Genomic DNA, 22190 nt, shown 5'->3' on the forward strand with positions numbered 1-22190 from the left:
GAAGTGGAGTCTGTTCCTCCTCCCTGTGAGTCTGGGTTGGCCTTGGGAGCGGCTCTGACCAACAGGAAGTGGTAGAAATGATGCTCATTCTGGGACTCTGGAGCCTGGATCTTAAGAGAACTGGTAACTTCTGCTTACTCCCTCAGAAGCCAGCCTCTACATAAGAAGTCTGGCTGCCTTCAGACCACCATGCTGTGAGGAAGCCCAAGCCAGATACAGCGATCACACAGAGGAACACAAGGTGTGAGACATGTGAGGGAAGCCTTCTTGGACCTTCCGGCCCAGCCCAACTCAGTCAGCAGCTGAGAGCAGCCAAACGAGTGATTCCCATATGATGCCACATGGAGCAGAAGCAGAAGCCAAGCGCTGCCCAAATTACACAATTATGAGAAACAGTAAGTCACTGCTGTGTTAAGACACCAAGTTTTGGGGTGGCTTGTTATACAGCAGTAAATGACAGAAACAGCAGTGTCTCTTCATTCTACCACAGAAATGAACATTCAGAAATACTGACACAAATGACATCATCAGCCATGTAGACAGAGAATTTCAAACCCTTCTGTGCAGCAAATAGCTGAAGTCTTGTATTCAGCAGCAGTCTTGGGAAGTTAAATGTCTTTTATGTGCTCTACTTCCCACTTCACTTGATAAACACTCTTTGGAAGCATCTACCACCTTCATGTAGGGGCTACAGCTAATGGGATGCCAGGAAAGCTCTGCTGGTGTAGACTTGGAGGCCTAAGTTCCAGCTCTCACTTTTGACTTAGTCCATACTCTGGGCAAGGCATTCAGTCTCTTCTGCCTGATTCCCATCTGTAACATGGAGATAAATTATAACATCTGTTCTTTTTACTTTACAGACTTCTGGTAGTAACCAAATGAGCTAGAGTATGTTAAATGAGCTTTGAAAGGTATGATGCAAATTTTCTACCAGCGGTCACTTCGTAGCTTTATCTTTTCAAATTGAAATATTTAAAAAGATATATGCGTTATCTCAAGAAAAACCTGCAATTTGAGGGTTTCACCACCAGGTGGCAATGGCATATAAACAGAGCCACCACCACCACCCCGGCCACAATCCCAAAAGTAGATTAAATAAAAAATGAAAAATGAGTTTCCTATTCCCAAGAATATATAGAAGTATACTTGCCTGCAGTGACTGTACTGATATATCTCCTAGTCAATAACTGTTATCAGAGTAACTAAATTCTACACCTGGGCATCCCAACCATTTTCCACCCTCAACAGCTCATGGAGTTCCCTAGAGCAGGCGCCAAGTCACCCACAGGAAGAAGTGAGTTCTTAGCAGAGGATGGACTCAGCCATCTCTGCTCATCCATCTGGTCAGACCCAGGAACCATACTTTATGTGACGGATTTAAACCATGTTCAAAAGTTATCTGACACTCCTTTCAAAAGGTAGAGCATAATTCCCCTTCCCCTTGGGTGTAGGCTGGACCTAGTGACTTACTTCTAATGAACAGGAGGAAAATGGGAATGACACCATGCAATTTCAGTCTAAGTCATAAAAGGCAATGCAGCTTCCTGGCTGCTCTCTCTTGGATCACTTGCTCTGGGGTAGGCAGGTACGATGTTGTGTGGACCTCTCCAGAGAGGAACTGAGGCTGCTAGCCAATAGCCACGAGTGAACTTGGAAGAAGACCCTCCCGCCCAAGGTAAGTCTTCAGACGTCTGTAACCCCAGCTAACATCTTGACTTCAACCTCACGAGAGACCCTAAACTAGAACCACCCAGCCACACCGCTTCCAAATTCCTGACCCATAGCAACTGTAAGATAATAAATGTTTGCTCTTTTAGGCTTTCAAATTGTGGAACCATTTGTTGCACAGCAATAGATAATTAATACATCTTTTTTCCTCACTTTTTAAGTAAAAGCACTAGTGTATTTTGGTACAACAAGAGGACCCAGAATGAATACGCAAACTATGACCCTTATTGGTCAACAGAGTGAAGGATAAATAAATGCATCAAGCATTCCTACTGGGCCAGTATAAGGCTAAAGGCCCCACGAGCAGTATAAAGGCAGACATGTTTGGATAATGAATTGACTCAGAGCCAACGGGAAGTCAGCCACCTCGATCAAGCATCCAGTTACACAACAGCTATTGTGTGATGGTAGGCAAAATGGAAAGCAAGAGGGTGGTAGAAAAGAAGTTCGGTAATCGGTTTACTTTCCTGCCTTGAAGGTTTACTTAGACATCTGACTAGCACAATCGATGTCACTAGAGAGTAAAACAATTTGTATTCTAGTTCTGGTCCATTGAGCAGGGCCAGCAGGAAACAACATGAAAGAGAGAGAGAGAGAGAAGGCAGAGCCCCCTCAAATGACCCAAGAACAGACTTCCAAGATGGTACCCACTGCATGGCGAGCTTCATTCAGAGACAAACAGCAGATGGAATCAGGATAAAAGCAGCTCTGCCTTAACTAGCCAAAGGTGGAGGAAAGTTCCCCTGGACATTTGGCAAACCTTTTTAGCAACCCTCTAGCAAGAGAATCCCAGTCAGACATGTCACTAGCAAAATGCCTGGGACAGTCGTCACGGAGGCATTCAGGTTGTGTCTCTGGACAGCGTCCAGAGACGAGGGCAAACACCAACAGAGGGCCATGCCCATTACTGTCTGCTCTTACTCTTGCAATCTGAGTTGGGCTGCCAGCAACTCATTCTGCAATCGACTCTTCACACCCGCTGTGTTGGTTTGAAGCGGGAAATCCACCTTGGTGTCTGTGACCTATAAATCTTGATGCCATTACCTCAGAGCACAGACTGCTCACTGATGCTGGTCGTCAGTCTATTCAGTGTGACCCCTGCCTCTCCCAGCAGCAGCCCACTCAAGGCTTCTGAGGGAGCCCCTAACTCAGCCGATGGTGAAACCCCACAGCCTGCAGGAGGAAGGGGCACGACAGGAGAGACGGAGCCTCCAGCATCCCCGGGAGGCTCTCTGGATCCTGATGAGACCTGTCGGAATAGATTTCCTCACGAGCCACTTGTTGGAGATGGATCGATTATGCTGTGATGCAGAGCCCTACGAGAGGAAACCACAAATCGAATTTTCATTACCAGATGAAGTGCAAAGGACCACAAGTGGAATCCATCCGTGTTGATTCTTTTTAAGATGGGTCAGGGACAGATGAGAACTTCCTCTCCCCAACCCCTTTTGCACTTGTCTCTACCCAAGGGCTAGCTCACTGCAGCCCTCTCCATGGTTCTCTACACGCACAACTCGTTCACAACCACAGTGGGCATGGATTGGGATCTTATCTGTTTTGGAAATCCCTTTCTCTCCATAATGCCCAGCACTCAAGTCACCTTGGGGTGCTAGGAATTTAGGAGACTGCTCTGGGTAAGCCCTCAAATGGAAGGGCGGGGAGGTGGGGAAGGCGGCTGCCAGCAGGGGGCTGGACTATTACTCAGATTTGTAATCTGTGCTCAAGGTAAGAGCAGGAGAGGGAAGTGTGGCTCCCAGTTAGAACCAAAAAGGAAAAACTCAGAGCTCCACAAAAGACACACAGCACGCAGAGAGACCATCCCTCCCCGACCTCACCCAGGCTAAATGGTTTGAAACGCCCAATCCCTTCCACACAGGCCCCTCATGAGGTTGCATTTTTGAGGCTCACCTGTTCCAAGGTTCACTTTAACTTAATTTTCCTTGAAACACAGCATCTTTACGGGGAGCCACAAGACTCATTGCGTGGTTCCACTCCGAAAGCACACACAGCAGACGCTCAAGAAGCCAGTTAATGCGCCCATTGGAAATGGCTTTGAAAGGTTTGAAATACTGAGCAGAGGCAGAGGGTGATGCAAGGACAATGTGATGGAAAGGTCACATCCCCTGTGGCCTCATCACTTCCCAGGGGGACTCCCATGATAGTCTCCCGTGCCTCTTGAAGGTACATGCTCCCTCCAGCCTGTTTTCCAAACTGCAGGCAAATCTGATCGTGTCACTCACCTACTTAAAACCCTTCAATGGGCTTCCCTGGTGGCGCAGTGGTTGAGAGTCCGCCTGCCGATGCAGGGGACGCGGGTTCGTGCCCCGGTCCGGGAAGATCCCACATGCCGCGGAGCGGCTGGGCCCGTGAGCCATGGCCACTGAGCCTGCGTGTCCGGAGCCTGTGCTCCGCAACGGGAGAGGCCACAGCAGTGAGAGGCCCGCGTACAATCAATCAATCAATCAATCAATAAACCCTTCAATGACCTCCCTGGGTTTTGGATCAGCCCAGGCTCCTCCATGTGGAGGACAGGCCCCTGGGATCCAGCGTCTGCCTGCCTATCCAGACTAAGCGCTCTCTCCCCATCAGTCACCCTAAACCACGTGTGGCTCCCCGTGCCAGGCTCACTCATCTTCACTCATGCTGTCCCTGGAACACAGCCTCACCTTCTTCACCTGCCGAACCCCTAGTCATGCCCCGAGATCCCACCCCAGAATCACCTACTCCTGGAAGCCACCTCTGAGCCACAGTCCTCCTGCCCATGTATGTCCCATGGAAGCCTGGGCACTCCCTCTACAGAGCACAAAGGGGTCCCCCTTTAGTGATGCATCACCTACTCCCCCAGACTAGCTGCTTAGTGCGTAGCCGCATCTTCCCCTTCCTTATAGCAACAAAGCTTGCACGACACCTAGCACGTAGCAGGTGTTTCATAATTTAAACAATCAATTAATCTATCAATCTTATAGTTGGAGGTTGTTTCAATTCTTATCTTGTGACCATCACGTAAATTTGCAGCAATCAAGTAATATCCTTTTACTAAACAACACAGGTGCCATCTGTGTCCTTCCTTCTAGAGCAGTGGTGTTCAAGTGACAGTCCCCAGACCAGCCAGGTTAGTACTGCCCAGAAGGTATTAGACATGTAAAGTTCTTGGGTCCCACCCCAGTCCTACCGAATCAGAAAATCTGGGGTCTGCCCCAGAGGTATGTAGTTTAACATGACTCCAGGGGATTCTGATCCACTCAAGTTTCAGAACCAGTGCCCTAGAGTCTTCAAAGACCAATAGGAGAAGTTCAGATTTTGCCCAGTAAGCAGCTGTGGTGAACTCCCTGCCTGGCAGTATTCCCCTTTCCAGGGTGGTGGAGCCTCTCCAAGGCGGAAGGCAGCTGCAATTCACTGGGGCCAGATGCGGAAATACTTCCCCTCCTTGAACCACTTGGACTAATCAAGAATCACCTAGGGAACAAAAGAAACGAGGCAACTCTTTGCTCTGTGTTCCAGGGAGCTCTCCCAAACCCCAGGCACGGGGCGGGCCCTCACAGATGCTTGCTGGACAGGACAGAGTTCACATCAGGCTAAATGCAGGGCTGGAGCACCGAGATCTCACAGAAGCAAGTTTCTGGTTATTTTTCTTCCAAACACAACGTTAGACACATCAGAAGTATGACAGGCAGGTCTGCCACACCCATCACAAGCAGATATAACGGAACAGAGCAGTTAGGAAGATGCTGGCTGTCACTTTCAGCTGAAAGTTTCACTGGTAGCCACAACAAAAGCTATGGTCGCGAGCTGAATTAGGTTTTTACACCCCCTCCATCCCCAAATCACACTGCATAACATATTCAAGCCTAGGGAAACGCCCAAAGAACCAGGAATGTACAATTCTTTAGTACTGACTTTTCTTATAAGTTCTTCTGTCTAGTTTTCATTTCATGGTTAATCGTTTTTCTGGAGAACCTACTATGCACAAGGTAGCCCGGTCTTCCTCACTAACCCAGTGGATCACAACCTTGGCCGCATATGAGAATCACACGGCGGGCTACGAAAAGATTCTGATGCCTAGATCAGACCCCAGACCAATTAAACCAGAATGTCTGGAGTGGGACTCAGGCACCAGCATTTTTAAAACTCCAATTTAGGGAACCATGGTTTTAAATAGCATTGAGGTGGGGACTACCTCACCTCAAACCACGTAAATCAAAGTCTCTAAGGCTGGAGCCTGGGCATGTATGTATATGCATATGTATATTATACATGCATAATACACACATGCACTTGTATACACATTTATGCTTATATACACATGCATACTTATGTATATATACATATACATGCACATACATATGCACATATATACACATACTTGCACACATACATATACAGTCCAGGTGATTCTAATACAGTCAAGGTTGAGAACCACTTCATAGATCATTGGTTCCCAAATTTGTCCGCACTTTAGAATTATCTTTTAAACTATTCCAAACCTCAGGCCACATCCCAAACCAACTGGATCACAAGCTCCCTCAGGGATGGTGGCCTGGACACAGACACCAGTGTGTTTTGAAGGTCCCTAGATGATTCCAACATGCAGACAAGTTTGGAAAGCGCAGCACAGACTCCAAGCTCCAGAAGAACTGGGCCGGGCTTCTGCTATTTTTACTGTAACTCTCCTACAGAACCTAACTTAAATATTTGTTGAACTGAATTAAATTTTTTAAAGATGTGTCTTTTACAACTATGCCTACTGGAGCTAGTGCCTTCTAGGATGGTATGGATCCAAAAGGAAGTGGCACAAAGAGAACATATTTCAGAAAAATGGCATTCTGCCTCCTCATTAGTGAATCCGATGCTCAGGGTTCCCCGAGTCCTTACACTTTTGGTACTGTCTCCCTCTTTGGAATTTCTCCTTCTGTTTCTCCTTTGCGTAGCGTCAGACCAAAAAAAAGTCTTTCCAGCTCCCTTCTCAGCATGTTTGAAAACTGGGAATGGCTTTTGAGTGCTCTGGTGCCCAGGGGTGAATTTAGGAATTGGAGGGCTCATCGCTCCTTGCTGACAGGTGGCTTATTCACCAGGCCAGACATGCCTCCAATTTAAAAAAGCCAACAGGTAAGATAGAAAACACAATTAATTCCTCATTTCACAGCTTTGATACTCTGCGCCTAGATGTGCCCAACAAGTGAGGGTGATTTGACTCTATCGAACGCTCATGGTTAGGATACTTGTCATCTAAAAGATTCCTACTATCAATCGTTTTGTGGAAATGCTGACGTTTATATAGCAAATTTGCTTTAAAAGGAGGTAAATCTGCAAAACGGTTCATTAAAACTTGGAAAAAAATCAGCTCAACACCTCCTCTTCTTTTTGAAGTTACCTCTTCACAGTTGCTGTTTTAATTGAGTGTGACCTCTCTTTTGCCAGCATTGACCGTTCATCTAAACGCCTGATGACCAAGAAAGAGAATGACTGTCTGTAATGATTGTTGCAGCAGGAGGAGGGCTGGGCTGGAAGAGATCCGGGCTCTGAGTATCAAGTCACCTCTCATTCCCCGTGTGATCCTGAGCAAGTGATTTGATCTTCAGGCTCCTCATTTCTAAAACAAGAGAATAAATACACTCAAAGATGGTTTTCTTCCAGCTCAGACATTATGTGGTTTGAATTCTCTTGCGGACGATGATATTAGTCTTGTGGAAATGGCTACGTTTATTACTTTGTTTTCCTAGAAATGATTATTTGGGAGAAAGTACCTTGAATAGCCAATTCCATAAAACAAAGATTAAGGAACTAATATATGCACCATAATGGACTAGACACAGTAAGGCTACAGAAAGAAGAGAGACAGCCTATGGTGATAAAAATTAATGAGGAAAACAGTTATACGTCTAACCATGATTTAAGACAGAATGACAGATGCTACAGCGTGAAACCAGCGAGGAGGCAGCTTGGAGTATTTTTTTTAATGTCCAAAATAAATAGTAAAGTTCATTCTATCAGGGTTCAAGGAACACTGAACTTGGCTTCTAGTCCTGAACTTAATTTTTCCCCTTATTTACTTATTAAATAAAAATATTGCTTATTTTAAAAGTGAAATAGTATGGAAAGGTATAAAATAAAAAATCCTTTCCCTCGCCTCAATAACCAGGTACATCTTACTTTACCACTACTCACAATGTCTTACGTGTCCTTCCAGAAACAAAGCTTATGGATACCCCATAATCACACTGTATATGTATACGTTCCTGTATCTGCTCCCTGTGCCTACAGCTATACACCTCCTTTTCTAGGTATCCATTACTGGAGAGGAAAGATCTTATTTCAAATAATCTCAGTTTAAGGCAATATAGTTTTAGATTACTGAAATCTGTCATTGCTTCTAGTGGTGATAATTAAATAATAATGTTCTTATTATTTCTTACCAATAGGAAAGGTGGAACAGAAGACAAGAAGGTTATTTAAACATTATGGAAGCCAAACCCTCAATTCAGGAGTGCAAAGCAAAAACATTGTGTTGTTTGTTGGTGAAATAAAAAGTCAGCTGTTAAAAAAAAAAAAAAGTCAGCTGTTAAATATAGATAAATCTATAGATAAATCTTTGGTTCTGGGGATCTGCTTCTGAATAAATTGAAGAGAGAAGCCAAAGGATTGTTCTTACCTCCTCTTGTTCCATAAATGTATTTCAGGTTCACTTTCAAAGACTGCTCATAAAGAGGGGGTTTACAGGATTAACAAACTCACTGAATAACTCTTGAAGAATGAAAGCATGCACAAAAATTGAGAAATGAGACATCAAGTTTGTAACGAAAATACTTTCATAAACTAAGAGCATTTTCCTATTGGACTCATATTCCCTATCATCCTTCATCTAGAGACCTAACAAAATTAATAAGGACCTAAGCCTTTTATTTGTCTTTAGTCTCCATTCAGCTCAAGAAAATGGTAAAGTACAGGAAAATGACAGTTATTTAGGTCACGACATGCCCAGAACTATTTACCAGACGTATTCTCACTCACAATGTAAAAAAAAAGTCTCTTTCCTTACTCTGTATATCCTAAAGTTCTCCCTGTCATTTTGATGGCCCATATTTCACTGGCTTTATTACATAGCAGATGGGTGGGTTTTTACAGTAATTGATCAGGACATTTTTCATTTTCTCTCCTCGGATCTGGAAAGCTCAAGGAGTCACTGTGGTTACTCCATTGTTATATAGTTCTCACCTCTTCTGAGTGGTTTACTGCAATCATCTTCCTTATTCTCCTCCTACAAATAAAATCACTTCAGATTTCTGAATTTCTCTCTCCCTTTTATTTCTGTTGAAAGAGCTATCATACTTTACTGTTGCGAGTCTTCTAAAAAGTTCTGTTTGGTAAAAAGTACCACTGCCACCACATCCTGAACGCAATGTCCTGGTCTCTATGACAAGTACAGAAATTGCTCAGCTAACTTTGTCTGAACTCCCTGTGGTTCTCACACATGTTAGTGAAATCACAGCATATGATCTCCTATTAGCAGACAAAATGGTCTCACAATGGCTGGGAAAAACCTCAAATTCAAATCAATGGAAAATTTGATGATAGAAATATAGAAAACGGCCTTGATGTCAAAATAATTATGCCTCTTTAGAAAAATCAGCTTAAGAGCCTAACTTATGGATAAATTGAGGAATTTGTTTTGTACCTAAAGTGAATCACACTGGAGGAATTAATTTACTTCCTTTCAGGCTGAAGAGTTTTCAGACATCATGGTTCATAAATTCTTATGGCTGGTGGGGCTTTCTAGTAATTCTGCCTCCAAAAATAATCATGGAAAGGTACATTTTCTGGGAGAATAGAAAATTTGCTTCTTCAAAATTAAGTCATTAATCATTTCTTCCAAAGGTATCAGTCACAATCTAGAATCACCTGGGAGTGAAATGACAGATTCACTCCTTTAAGGACAATTATTAAAACCTAATTGGAGGATTTCCATTTCTAGCAATAGATGGACTAAGTTATATGTAGTCTTTCCTATGTGTGAAATATTGTAAAATTAAATAAAAGTAAGATGGATAAATCATCATGGATACATAAAAGGTATGAGGTGGTCTCCAAAAAGTTGGTGGGGATATCCCTCCCAAACAAGCCCTTTCTAGAGAGAGAGATCCCTGCTACCATACCTTCCTTCACTTTACCCAGCGGCTACACTCCTGAAGGGTGACAGTGGATCTGCAGTTCCCTCGGCAGATAGCAATTTTCTGAGAGGACAACTCTTAGGTTTCCAGGGAGAAAATAAAACTAAGAGCCCCCAATAAAAATAAGGACCTCCCCCGGCCAAAAAAAAATCCAGTGGAGGCTCTGGTAAGGTGGGAGGGAGGGCTTCTCGCCATTCTGTGCCCCTTTGCCCAACCTTTTCAAACTCAACACGTATATTTTTCTTATTGTAAATTTCTCTGGCTTTATGAAAGCTGGTGGGAAAACATCTATGAGAGTTGGAACAAGGTAGGAGGAAAATACATTGGGCTGCTGATTTTGAGAACACATAGATAAGCATATGTCTTTGAAAAGCCAGGAAGGAATCTTCTTTTGAAAAATAAGATTTAAGAAGAGTCCCTTGGAAAGGCCACACAATAGTTTAGTCTCCACAAGGAATAGCCTTGGCCATGGGTGAGAAATTCATCTCTCCAAATGGAAATGTCGGGGGCCCACATGAATGGAAGAAATCTTACCTAGCTAAAATATGGTCTACTTTTTTTTTACTCCTCAACGGTTGCTGGAATAAAGAGCATCTTCCTCCCTCATCAGGTCCCTTGGTCCTAAATCCCCATCTTTCTGCAGGACAGCACAGATGAGAAGGAAGAGACCAGATGGAGACTGATGATTGATGGGGCTTCAGATACCACTCCTGCAACTGCTCTCTCTGCTACGTCACCCGCCTTATTAGGAAAAACCTGAGGAATTAGTCTCTTTTATATAGGGAAATATATCTATATTTAGCTGTGTCCAGTTTATAGAAATGTATTCATCCCAACTTCCACTTTCCAGCTGCAACCCGGATGACATATGAGGAGTGGGGGGAGAAAGTTCTCTAGTCATGAGCTGGCAAAGAGCAGCTGGTATTTCGCGCTCTTCTGTGAGTCTCTGAGAGATCAGATTCACTACTGCCTCCTTCCGGCAGTGATAAACCGCATAATTAGAACCAACCTTCCAAGCAAACACAACAAAGAAACCCAGATGAAATATTTTTTTTAATTCTTCTTAAAAGCACCAAAGAGCTTAGGAGAGAGGGGGATTCAGGCTTAAGATCTGGGAGAAGATCCCTAGATGTGGCCCTAGGTCTTAGGAGCCACACTTACCCAGTTTGGGGGGAATCTGTCAACCAGGAAGAGAAAGTTGGGAAGTTGCGCAGCACGTTGCACAGCCTGATGGGGTCAGGGACCCAAGGCATCCCTAAGGTTAAAGCCTGGTAAGCCACTTCACACCTGTGGCTGGGACCTCAAAGAGCTAGGCCCTCTTTTTTTTTTTTTTTTTTTTTTTGCGGTATGCGGGCCTCTCACCGCTGTGGCCTCTCCCGTTGCGGAGCACAGGCTCCGGACGCGCAGGCTCAGCGGCCATGGCTCACGGGCCCAGCCGCTTCGCGGCATGTGGGATCTTTCCGGACCGGGGCACGAACCCGCGTCCCCTGCATCGGCAGGCGGACTCCCAACCACTGCGCCACCACTTTTTAGTAAGAGAAAACAAAAAATAAACTAGTCTGACTTCCTGTCATCTGGATGGCCTAGAAAATCTCAAGTGCTCAAATTGATCTGGGATTGCTGGTACCCAAAGAGCCCACAGAGGCTATTTAAAAGGCTCTCTAGAACTCTTGTCATGTTTATCATCATTCAAAGCCTCAAATTATTTCATTTCATCAACCTTCAATATTGCTAATTGTATTATGCACTATTTTTTTTTAGGTACGAGCCAATTAAAAGAGAAAAATGCTACCAACTAAATGTACGTCTCGATCGTTGTAAACCACATCTGAATTTCAGAGATCAAAATGTGAAAAAAATGTATTTCTTAATTGATGAGACATGGCATTTATACAATTTTTTTTCAAAACAATATCTAACACACATTCAAAGACAACAAGGCACACGAGGACATATGATGACATAAATATGAACCAACATGAGAATCTGGACAAACAACAAACAGAAGAAACAGATACATCCCAGATGGAAAAATTATCAGACACAGAATGTAAGACAACTATAGTTGCTATGCTTATGGAGATAGAAGTTGGGCTTAAAAATTTCAGAACAAGGAACCAGGACTATATAAAGTAACATTAAAGATTTGAAAAAGAGCTAAAAATTCTAGAACTGAAATTCAGTAACTGAAATTAAGAAAGAAACAGATGGATTTAACTGCGGATTAGATACAGTTGAAGCGACATGGTGGGACTTAGAAGATAGGTCAGAAAAACGACCAGATGTAGCTAGGAGATATAAAAAGGATGGAAAAACAGAAGAGAGGTTAAGAGATATAAAAGTTAGGAATAAGTTTAAGGTAGCAAAATTACCTTATACCACAAAGTTCTCCCAGTAACAGGCAACAGAGTTCAGAGGAAGTTGCTAATTTTCCTAAACCCAGCTCCCTCGAAGACCAACTACACAACTGAGGCAGGTCACTTTAGCAAAGATCCAGAGGTAGTACGACAGTGGTTAAAAGTTGCAATATTGTGATTTATAATATGTATTTGGCCATTCAGATGAACAAAATATATTTCTCATATATATGGTCTTCATATCACAGCTCCCAAAGCCCTTGGAATTTCCTAAGCGATAAGTGCAATGGCAATATCTTTTGTTATAATATTTGGTCTCTCGTCCTCAGTTCCTGAAATTGCTCTAGAGCCGAAAAGGTGAAATGGGTGTCTTGGTATCCATAACAAGCCCCACTCCACCACACCTGGATTTATACTAATGTAGTGACTTTTGGAAAGTACATAGGGATGGGGGTTGGTTGCCAGGGGAACCAACCATGGAAAGAGGGATGGAACTTTCAGTCCCATCCCCTGATTTCCAGGTTGGGGCGAGGAGCTGGAGGTTGAATCAATTGCCAATGGCCAATGATTTGATCAATCATGCGTTTGTAATGAAGCCTCCATAAAAATCCAAAAGGAGGGGTTCAGAGAGCTTCCAGGTTGGAGAAAAAGAATGCTTCCTCATGCCACCGTGCTGGGCCCCAAACTCCACGAGTACAGAACCTCCTTTGTTCGGGTCCTCGCCCTGGGTATCTCTTCATCTGGCTGTTGATTTGTATCCTTTAATATCCTTTGTAATAAACCAGCAATCTAGTGAGTAAATGGGTTTTCCTGAGTCTGTGACCACTCCAGCAAATTAACTGAACCCAAGGAGGGAGTCATGATTTATAGGCAGTTGGTCAGAAGCACAGGTGACAACCCAGCTTGCGACTGGAACTGGAGGGCAGCCTTGTGGTTCTGAGCCCTCAACCTGTGGGATCTGATGCTATCTCAGGTACATAGTGTCAGAATTGGGTTGAATCGTAGGACACCCAGCTGATGTCACAGAGAATTGCTCGGATATGTGGGGAAAACCCCACATACACTGGAATTGGTGATCAGAACCCTTTTAAAAGTATATGTGGCTATGGTTATTTTACCTTTCTGTGCTTCACTCTCCTCATATAGTAAAACAGTACCCACTTCACAAGGTAAGGATTGAGAATTAATGCCTGGGAAGCACTGAATAAGTACTCGCTATATGCTGCCTGGTACCAAGGGGATGGAGCTCCCCGTCCACCCGAGCTTGCTTCAGGAATGGACCAGGCAGCTCCATTACTGAGACAAAAAGAGCTCAGCCTGAAACACAGCCCTTGAAGTATTGGAAGTGTGGAACAGCAGGGTTAGATGGGACTCTTCATAAAATATCCATGTGGGGGAGGGAGGGTAAATAGATAATTAACAAAAAATACAAACAGGGTAACAATCCTACAGAGAAACGTTTAGCCATGTTGGCAACCAAAATGAAAACAACCATGACATATTTTTCATCTTAAATAAATAATTAAAAAAACAAAAGACGCTATGTTGTCAATGATGTGGTGAAATCATTTCCAGTTCTAGAAAGCAATTTATTAACATGGTGCTTTCCACACTTGGTGGAGTAATTTCACTATCTGGGAATGTTCACTGAGAAAACAATCCGAATTGTAGAAAAGTATAGGCACAAAACTACGCATTGCAATGACACAGTAAGAAATTGGGAGCAAATAATGTCCACTAGTAACAAAATATTGTGATAAGTTAACAGGCTTCCACAGTACTGAATTATGTAGTCATTAAAAATTATGTTTACAAAGAGTTTGTAATAACATGGAAATTGTTTGTTATAATATTAGCTGAAAAAAGCAAGATAAAAAATTAAAATTATATGTACAGTATGATCCGAATTGTGTTTTAAAATGAGCTGAGAAAAAAACACTAAAAATAAACATAGCACAATATGATCAGATCAATCAATCACAGGTAGAATGATTATTTTCATTCAACTTGCTACTTTCCATAATGAATCTGTATTACTTTCCCAAATAGGGAAATAAATGTTTCATTCTAACTATTTACTGTAAAAACAATATAAAAGAACATTAAAGGAAGTTAAAATAATTTTTTCAAAATTTTTATTGAGCTATAATTGACATATTACATTATATTAGTTTCAGGTGTAAAACAATGATTGTATATTTGTATGTATAGCGCAAAATGATCACCACAGTAAGTCATTGCCACACATAGTTACAATTTTCTTCTTGTGATGAGAACTTTTAAGATCTACTCTCTTAGCAGCTTTCAAATATAATACAGTACTGGTAACTATAGTCACCGTGCTGTACATAGAAAGTTTTATAAAATAATCTCATGCCACTAATCCAACTGTCCCAGTTTTCCCTCAGTGCTGCCTGTATGCACACACACCTTGGGCATAGATGTAATCAGTCTGAATCAATGATTAGTTCTATCTGGATTAGATGACCTGGAAAGGAGATAAGTTATCAAACTCTTTTTCCTCCTGGCTCTTCCTCCACCAATATTCACCTGGAAAGATGGAAAGATACCCCGGTGGCATGAGTATCAAAGGGAACAGGACAAACTCTGGACTCCTAGCCCAGCCTCAGCACTGACCTCTGTGTGACATTGGCAAACCACCTAACTTCTCTCAGCCTCAGTTCCCCCATTTACACAATGGGGCAAGGAGAGCTGGTCACTGATTCCCAAGATCCCTCGCAGGTCTAAGCTCTGTGATGACGTGTAGATTTGATCCCAAATCTCCAAATTGATCTTTACTCTTGAAAAGTTTTATAAAAATCAAATCACTTTAAAGACAAATAGAAAACTACTAATTTTTTAAAGAATCCCTCCTACAGCAAATTTTCCAATAGAGAGTCTTTATTTTTGTTAAATCTAGACAATGGCATATTGGCAGATCAGTTTCACGCACAGCAGGCACATTTAGATACTAATCATAGCACCTTCTCTTCCTCCTTGAAAATAGGTCCGTTTAGACTAAGGAAAAAGACTGTGAATGAATGAAAAGTCTGAAATATAGAGGGCTTTTGTTTGGTTGTTTTATTATTTTAAGTTTTTGAGTACTTGAGTTAGTTGCCCACCCTGCTGCCAAAAGGTATTTCCTATCTGGCCTGTTTCAATGAAAGGAAAAGTCTCACCCCACGCTTGGGTATTCCAAAATAGAAGTTTGAATCAATGAAATCTGTAAACTTTTCCAATACCATTACAGTGACTTGAAAAAGAGTTTCACTCGCTTTGGGAAGCAATAACTTGGGCACTAGGCCAACATCACTCTTACAAGGTTCATTAAGTTACTTCCATCCACTAGAAGAACTCAAGGATCCTGCTGCTAAGCTTGAACTAACCATGCCCCTTGTTCCGTCCTGCAAAGAAGGTGATGATGCTGACGCTATGAAAGTCGTACTTCTGAAGGCAGATAGTAACAGAAGTACCGGCTACCCTGTATTTAACAATTCTATTTCGATCCCTGTGCTCTACTGAAGTCAAGTCTGAGAAGCTTCTCTTAGCTCTTGCCATTCATGAGTAGAAGAAAGCCTCCGCTTTCCCAATCCTGCAGCCACAGCTGTGCTGTCACTCCTCAAAACAATGTCCAGAGGCAGCTTCACCTGAAGCAAATGAAACCGAAACCTCAGAACCCCTCCCAACGCTGGGGAGGGGCTCTAGCAACCACACGTTCACCTGGTTATTTTGTCTTTTTCTTAAAGAGGACTCCTCAGAACTGGATCCTCGCCTGCCACTTCCCTCCCTCACGGCTGCCCAGTGGGCTGGGCATGACCCTGTGGGTAATCCTGGTTGCCAGTGGTGGTCCTACTACCTGCATTCCTAGTATATAAATCAAACACATGCTAGGGGATGAATTTGAGAGATTTGGGTTTTGGTGGGGGGGGGCGGGGGAGGGTTGTGGTGGTGATTGTTGTTTTGCCTCCAAAGATTGACTTATTGTGATGACCAGATTAGGATATGTGTCCTGACAAAGGTTATTTACTCTGATTTATGAAATTATTCATATGGAAATTCCACAATGTAGAGTACACACTTAGCAAGTCACCTGTCTTGCCAACCAAGTTACATTAGAGAAGCCCTCTCCCAGAAAAGTGGGAATGTTTACGCAGCACGATACAGAGCAACCAGTACCCCTCAGAACAGCTGTTCACAATCAGGGGTGACTCTGCTCCCCAGGGGACATCTGGCAATAACTGGGGGCACTTTTCACTGTCACAACTTGGGGAGGGGGTGTGGGGTGCTACTGGCATCTAGTGGGTAGAGGCCAGGGCTGCTGTTAAACATTCTGCAATGCACAGGTCAGCCCCCCACGATGAAGAATTATCCAGCCCACAACACCAAGAGTGCCCAGGTTGAGAACCCCAGCCTTAAAATAATGGCACCTGTAGGGAAGGAAGCAAGGATTCTGTCTAGAAAATGATGAACGTCTAAAGAACAGAGCAAGTGACGGCCAGGTTGACAGGGAGCTCAGGCAGAGCTGCTCTCTGACCTCAACCACCATGCCACGGTAAGAAGCAATGAAGGCTCCAGACTTTTATGGATTGTGGGACTGCAGAGACCCTTGCCGAGAGGGCCTACGTGAGGAGGTGGTAGCATAATTTCAGGAGCACCAGGAAAGGCGCTTCGCCTACCCAGGTACCTCCAATACCCACTTGTCTATGCCTGCAATTTTCTCATGGTGGACAAAGCTTTTCCTTCCATAATGAGGCTTAAAGTGCAAGGACCCCTGGAAGAGAGAACAGTGACCTACATTCATATTCAAGAGAAAGTGACTGATGACAGATTGTTTTTGCCCCTCATTTTCATACAGTGAAAGGCTTTGGGCAGCTGAAAGCGGTGGAGAGGAACAGAGGCCAGGCCCTGACGAGGTAGGGAAAGGGGGAAGGAATGGGCAATCCAGCGTTCTGGAATAAATGTCACCTACTCTTACAGACTATGCCGGATCCTGTAGGCAGGGAAGGATGCAGAGAAAAAAAAACAAAGTCACATTCTTGGCCTTGAAGAAGATTACAATACAGTTCAGCTCAGGTGAAAAACTCTAGGAATGTTTCAAAGAATGGTAGGGATGCAGTGCTATCCCTGCCGCTGGAACAGGAGACAAGGGTCCTCACCAGCTGTGGGAATCCCAGTGAATCCCAGACAGTGCTGGGTGAAGCCCCTACCTGACACCTAGCAAAGTCGTGGACACAGAGTTAAATGCGCAGGCAGTGCTTCTTTGTTGAATGAATGGAAACTCTTCCAGATGAATAGCTATCAAATTCCTAAAGTGCTCTAAAGATGGTTTGTTTTCCATCACACTTTCGCTTACAACCTTTCCCTCAATTTGGGAGGGAGATCTTTGTTCATCTTCTTTTCCTATCTGAATCCTGTTCCATCTTGCAAGGCCATTTTATGTCTTCTCTGTACATTCCTGATTTTGGCCGTTTTTTTCCTCCCTCTTCTTATAAGTACGGGGCCTCCAAGTCATTCATCTAGTGCTTACCATATTTCCTAGGTATCTTCCAGAAAAGATTTGAGGGGAGCTTTCAGGTTCATAACAAAAAAATAACACAGTGCAGTATTTAAAAGAAAAAAAAATTTTAAGGGAGATCAGAAATAAATTGGGAAGAAAAAGATCATTGTACCAAGAAGCTAGGATAAAGCACTTACTAGGAATTTCTGGACGCCAAGTTAAAAAGATAACCATACTAGACAGAGCAAGTTCTCGCCGTCTGATAAAAGGAAAGGCACAATTCCATGAGGACAGAATTTTGTTTTCGACATCAAATTCTGGGAGGAATTTGCTCCTGGCTTTTCATGTATGCTGCCCAAGCAGTCAGTTTACGGGTTTATCTCAAGAACTCATACTAGACTACAATCCTACCAACTAGACTGCATTTCCTTGATAACAGCCTATATATAATGACTATTTGTCAAGAGGCTGAGGACCCATGGTTTTCTTGCCAATCTGGATATTCCAGCATGTCTCAGGATCCCAGGAGTATCAGAGTAATAGAGTCATCTAATCTCTTAGTAGGTAGGACCCTCAGACCATTTGATTTTGCCTGTAGGTCCCCAGACACCACAATGACGGGATTTTAAAGCCACTCTCAACCCAGTCACCAGTTTGGAGCTAGCGGCTGCCAGGTCCATGCTGGCCCTATCTTCATGCCCCCAACCCCCCACCCTCCTGGTTTAATTGATTGTCTTTTGTCTGTCTTTCTGGCCCTACCACAGACTCTCCACCCTTTGAGTGTCAAGGCTTTGCCTCATTAACCTTTGATTGCCTGCAGTAACTAGCATGGTGCTTTGCACAAAGAAACTGCTTCCCTTTTCTTTTTTCAATGTGAGGAAACTGAATTAGAAAGAGGTCCCAGAGTAGCCTTTTCATTACTCTGCCCTGCTCCCCTGTGAGAAACCCTCAAGCTGTAGTGTAGAAGACCAGCTCTTCCTAAACCACACAGCAAGCTGTCTGGAAAGGTTAAAATGCAGGTTACTAAAGGAACTGAAGGGTTCGAAGACATATTCTGGCTTCCTTGCTCCATATCCCTGCCCTCAAAAGATACACTGGGCAAACCTTCAGAAAAAAAGCGGGGGAAAAAACCCAGCTTGTACTCAGTAGATGCTCAGTAAATATCTATTAAAATAAGGTCAGAGCACAGGTACCTTGAACATTGTAAGTACTCAATAAAAATCCTCTAAACTGAAAAGTTTGTAACACATCTGTTTTGCACATGGTAAGTGCTCCATAAATATCTTTTAAATGAAGATAATCGTAGGGTTGCTGCCTTGCACATAGTAGGCCCCTATAAATGGCTATTAAATTGAATAGAAGCAGACACTCGCTCCTTAGAGAACCTGGGCAGAGGTGACATTAATCAAGTCCCAGGCACAGATCCATGAATGGAAATGCGCGTCTCGAGGTAGCGTTTTCGAGAGTGCTGGAGAGGCGCGTGACGGCGCGCGGCCGCGGCGGACACCCCGCTCTTCAGCAAGCAGCGGACCCACTGCCAGATCCCGAGCATTGATTAGCGATCGGAATCTCTTCCCCACCCCGGGGGCGGGAAACAGCTGCCGCCTCCAATTGTCACTTTGGGGTTGCACCTGGAGCTTCCGCCAGGGTCCCCCTTCCCGGGGTATCCGCCCGCCCCGGCTTCTCCCCGGATTCCGGAGAGTTACGGACAGAACAAAAGCAAAAAAGCCAGCCGGGCTTCCGATTGCTTTTCTGATGGAGAGCAGCCGGGGAAGAGGCTGGGGGAGCCCGCCCGGGACGGCGCTGTGATGTCAAACCCGATTCTCCGCCCGTAGCCTACCGCTCTCCCCGCAGATTCGGGTTTGAGGTTACCCAACGGGAAAAGCGGCAGAGCTCCCCCCCTCCCCGCTCTCCCGGGCGCCCCGAGCCTCCTCCCTGGGGCCGCGAAGGGGCAGAGTGTGAGCCTCGGTGGGGTGGGGCGTAGGGGGCGCTATATTAACCCTTGAAGAAGATGGGAAGGAGGCTGGAGGGGAGGATGCTAGAGGACTGGGGCAGACCCCATCACCGAGATCCGAATCTGAACTGGCAGTACGAACAGCCCCTCGGCGCCCCAAAACGTGCCGAACTGTCCTTGGGGATGGGGGCCCCTCGCGGCGTCCGGTCCCTGTAGCCTCTTCCCCTATACCTCCCGCCCCGGGGGAGCCCAGCGGTAACATTCCCCTCCAAATCGCCGATCCAGGGTCTACACAGGCGCGCGCAGTCGGCGGAGCAAGGGGTCACAGAGGGCGGCCGAGTCGATCCCACGGGAGACCTCCCACCGCTCGGAAACTCGCTAGTGTGAAATTTGCTGGGGGTTTTGTTTCGGATTTTTTTTTTTTTAAGGTGAAATGGGGCTGCAGAGAGAGAGGCTAAGTATCATTTCTTCCTTTCTCTCCGGCTTCTCCGGAGCCCGTGGAACTCCGAGAGGAGCAGGCAGCCGGCAGAAGAAAGAAAGCAAAGGGGGAGCCACTTACCCAAAGCAGAGCCCGAGAGCGCGGCGGCCCGGGAGCGAGCGGCGCCTTTGTCTGCGGTCGCGGCGCCGGCGCGCTCGGCTCGGCCGGTCCCAGCCCCGGCGCGCTGCAAGCTCCGGCGGGCGCCCGGAGAGCCCAGCTCGCAGCTCCGGCTCCGGCTCCGGCTGCGGCTCCGGCCCTTATCCCGGCTCGCACCGCCCAGTGCTCGCCGCTGAGGCTCCGCCCCGAGTCGGGCCCCGCCCCCGGCCCGCCGGGCCCCCACCTGCTGCAGCGGCCGGCGCGGGGGAGCCCGGCCTTGGGCGGCAGGGGTGGGGCTGCCTCCCCCGCGCGCCCCGCTTCCTTCTCCTGCAGCCCCCGGGCCGCTCGGCCGCGCTGTTCCGGAGCCGAGCGCGTGCAGTGTAGACGGGCCTTCTCCGACCCAGCCCCCTCGGAGGCAACCTCACCTGGGGTGCCGGGCGCCCGCGTTTTCTGAGTCGAGCCCAGGTCCCGGGGTAGCCTGGCCTTCCAGCCTGGGCGCAGGCTCCCCAGAGTCCTCCCTCACCTTTGGAACTCGTCCTCACTCCTGCCCAGGGGAGGGGACCCCTCGGGCTGTGCCCGGGAGGGATGGGGCGGCGGGAAGCGGAGTGCCCCTGCGCCCCGGCCGAAATCCCGGCCTCTCTGCCGGGTCCGCCCCGCTCTGCTGCAGCGGCCGGAGGCGGGGGCGCCAGGGAGGAGAAGTGGCCCGCGGGGACCGGGTGGCGCGGGAGGGGGGACCTGCCGACGGTTGAGGGGGTGCAGAGCGCACGTGCACGGGAGCAGAGCCTGGCGCCCGGGGTGTGAATCTGTGCTCATTTGCACGGCCGAGATAAAACTAACAGAAGGAAAGCAACACTTAGGAAGCCAGAGAAAAGGAAAGCAGAAGCCACTAGACCCATAACACTCACTGGTAATAATTAGTGTTTAGGTGGTGCCTTCTGGCAAATCCAAAGTCGTCCACACCGATTAGGGGCGTCACTTAATGCGTGCACCGCAGTGGAATGGTTGAGAGCCGATTTTCTAGGCAGAGAAAAATATGATAACCTAAATATTGCATAATGAGGTCACTAGTGGCTTTAGCTGCCCGTGAGCCCTCCCTTCTCCCAACTCCCAAAGCATTCAGTGTGAGAACTCCACTTTGACACTTCGTAGGGTCTGCTAGCAATGTACTCTGGTTCTTTCTGCTTCACGCCCACCTCTACTTCCAGTGCCTCATACAATTCCAGGTGTGTAATAGTCACTGAATAACTGTTGAAAGAATTAATGTGTGAATCATATAACTGTGCTAATTGTAACGTGGGCAAAAACATAAAAATTTTCAGTTGTGGGATCCTATTGGAAAATGTATTAAGTGGTTAGAACAGTGATGTGAAGGGTAATAAATGGTAGCTGTAATTATTGTGTAGATAAAATTGCTATTAATTATATGTATGTAGGTAATAGGTTTAGGATTAGATGCTAAATTAGAGACAGCAGTAATCTGGACCTTCATTAACATCAGGATAAGGAGAGAGTGTGTAACAAGCAGTTGTGTGTACATCAGTGGTAAGACATTCCAATGTATCTTCCCCAAAGAGAACATTTTAACATTTTGCTTCTTTAATTTTCGTTACAAATAAGTATTATCAATTGAGTGGGTATGCATAAGTATGAAATGTTCTTGTGTTGATTTATTCATTTTTATAACATGTTTCCTAGGAAGGAAGAATAAGAGGCCTCAAGGATGCTCATTTCATCCAAAAAAGCTGGAAGGGTAAATGTCCCACCATAGTAAACTCACTGAGACGAGGGCCTGGTGGGCCTGAAGAGGCTGACCAGATTGACCCCAGGAAAGCTCAGTCTCCCTCCTGGGTGTTTTAGATCAGTTTCTTGGGTCTGTGAAACTGCTCTGAGAGCAATGTGCCTGTCCACGTGAGAT

General features: G+C 45.4%; 1 protein-coding gene across 1 annotated transcript in view; it reads right to left on the bottom strand.

Moving 5' to 3' along the window:
- MAPK4 (mitogen-activated protein kinase 4) overlaps window positions 1-20333 on the bottom strand; it is a 174749-nt gene extending 154416 nt beyond the window's left edge. The window contains exon 1 of the mRNA XM_032603731.1: window positions 20261-20333. The gene's annotated coding sequence lies outside the window, so the exon portion shown is untranslated. The remainder of the gene's footprint in view (window positions 1-20260) is intronic.
- Window positions 20334-22190: the final 1857 nt, after the last annotated feature.

This window comes from Phocoena sinus, chromosome 14 (assembly GCF_008692025.1).
Source record: "Phocoena sinus isolate mPhoSin1 chromosome 14, mPhoSin1.pri, whole genome shotgun sequence".
Taxonomy (NCBI): domain Eukaryota; kingdom Metazoa; phylum Chordata; class Mammalia; order Artiodactyla; family Phocoenidae; genus Phocoena; species Phocoena sinus.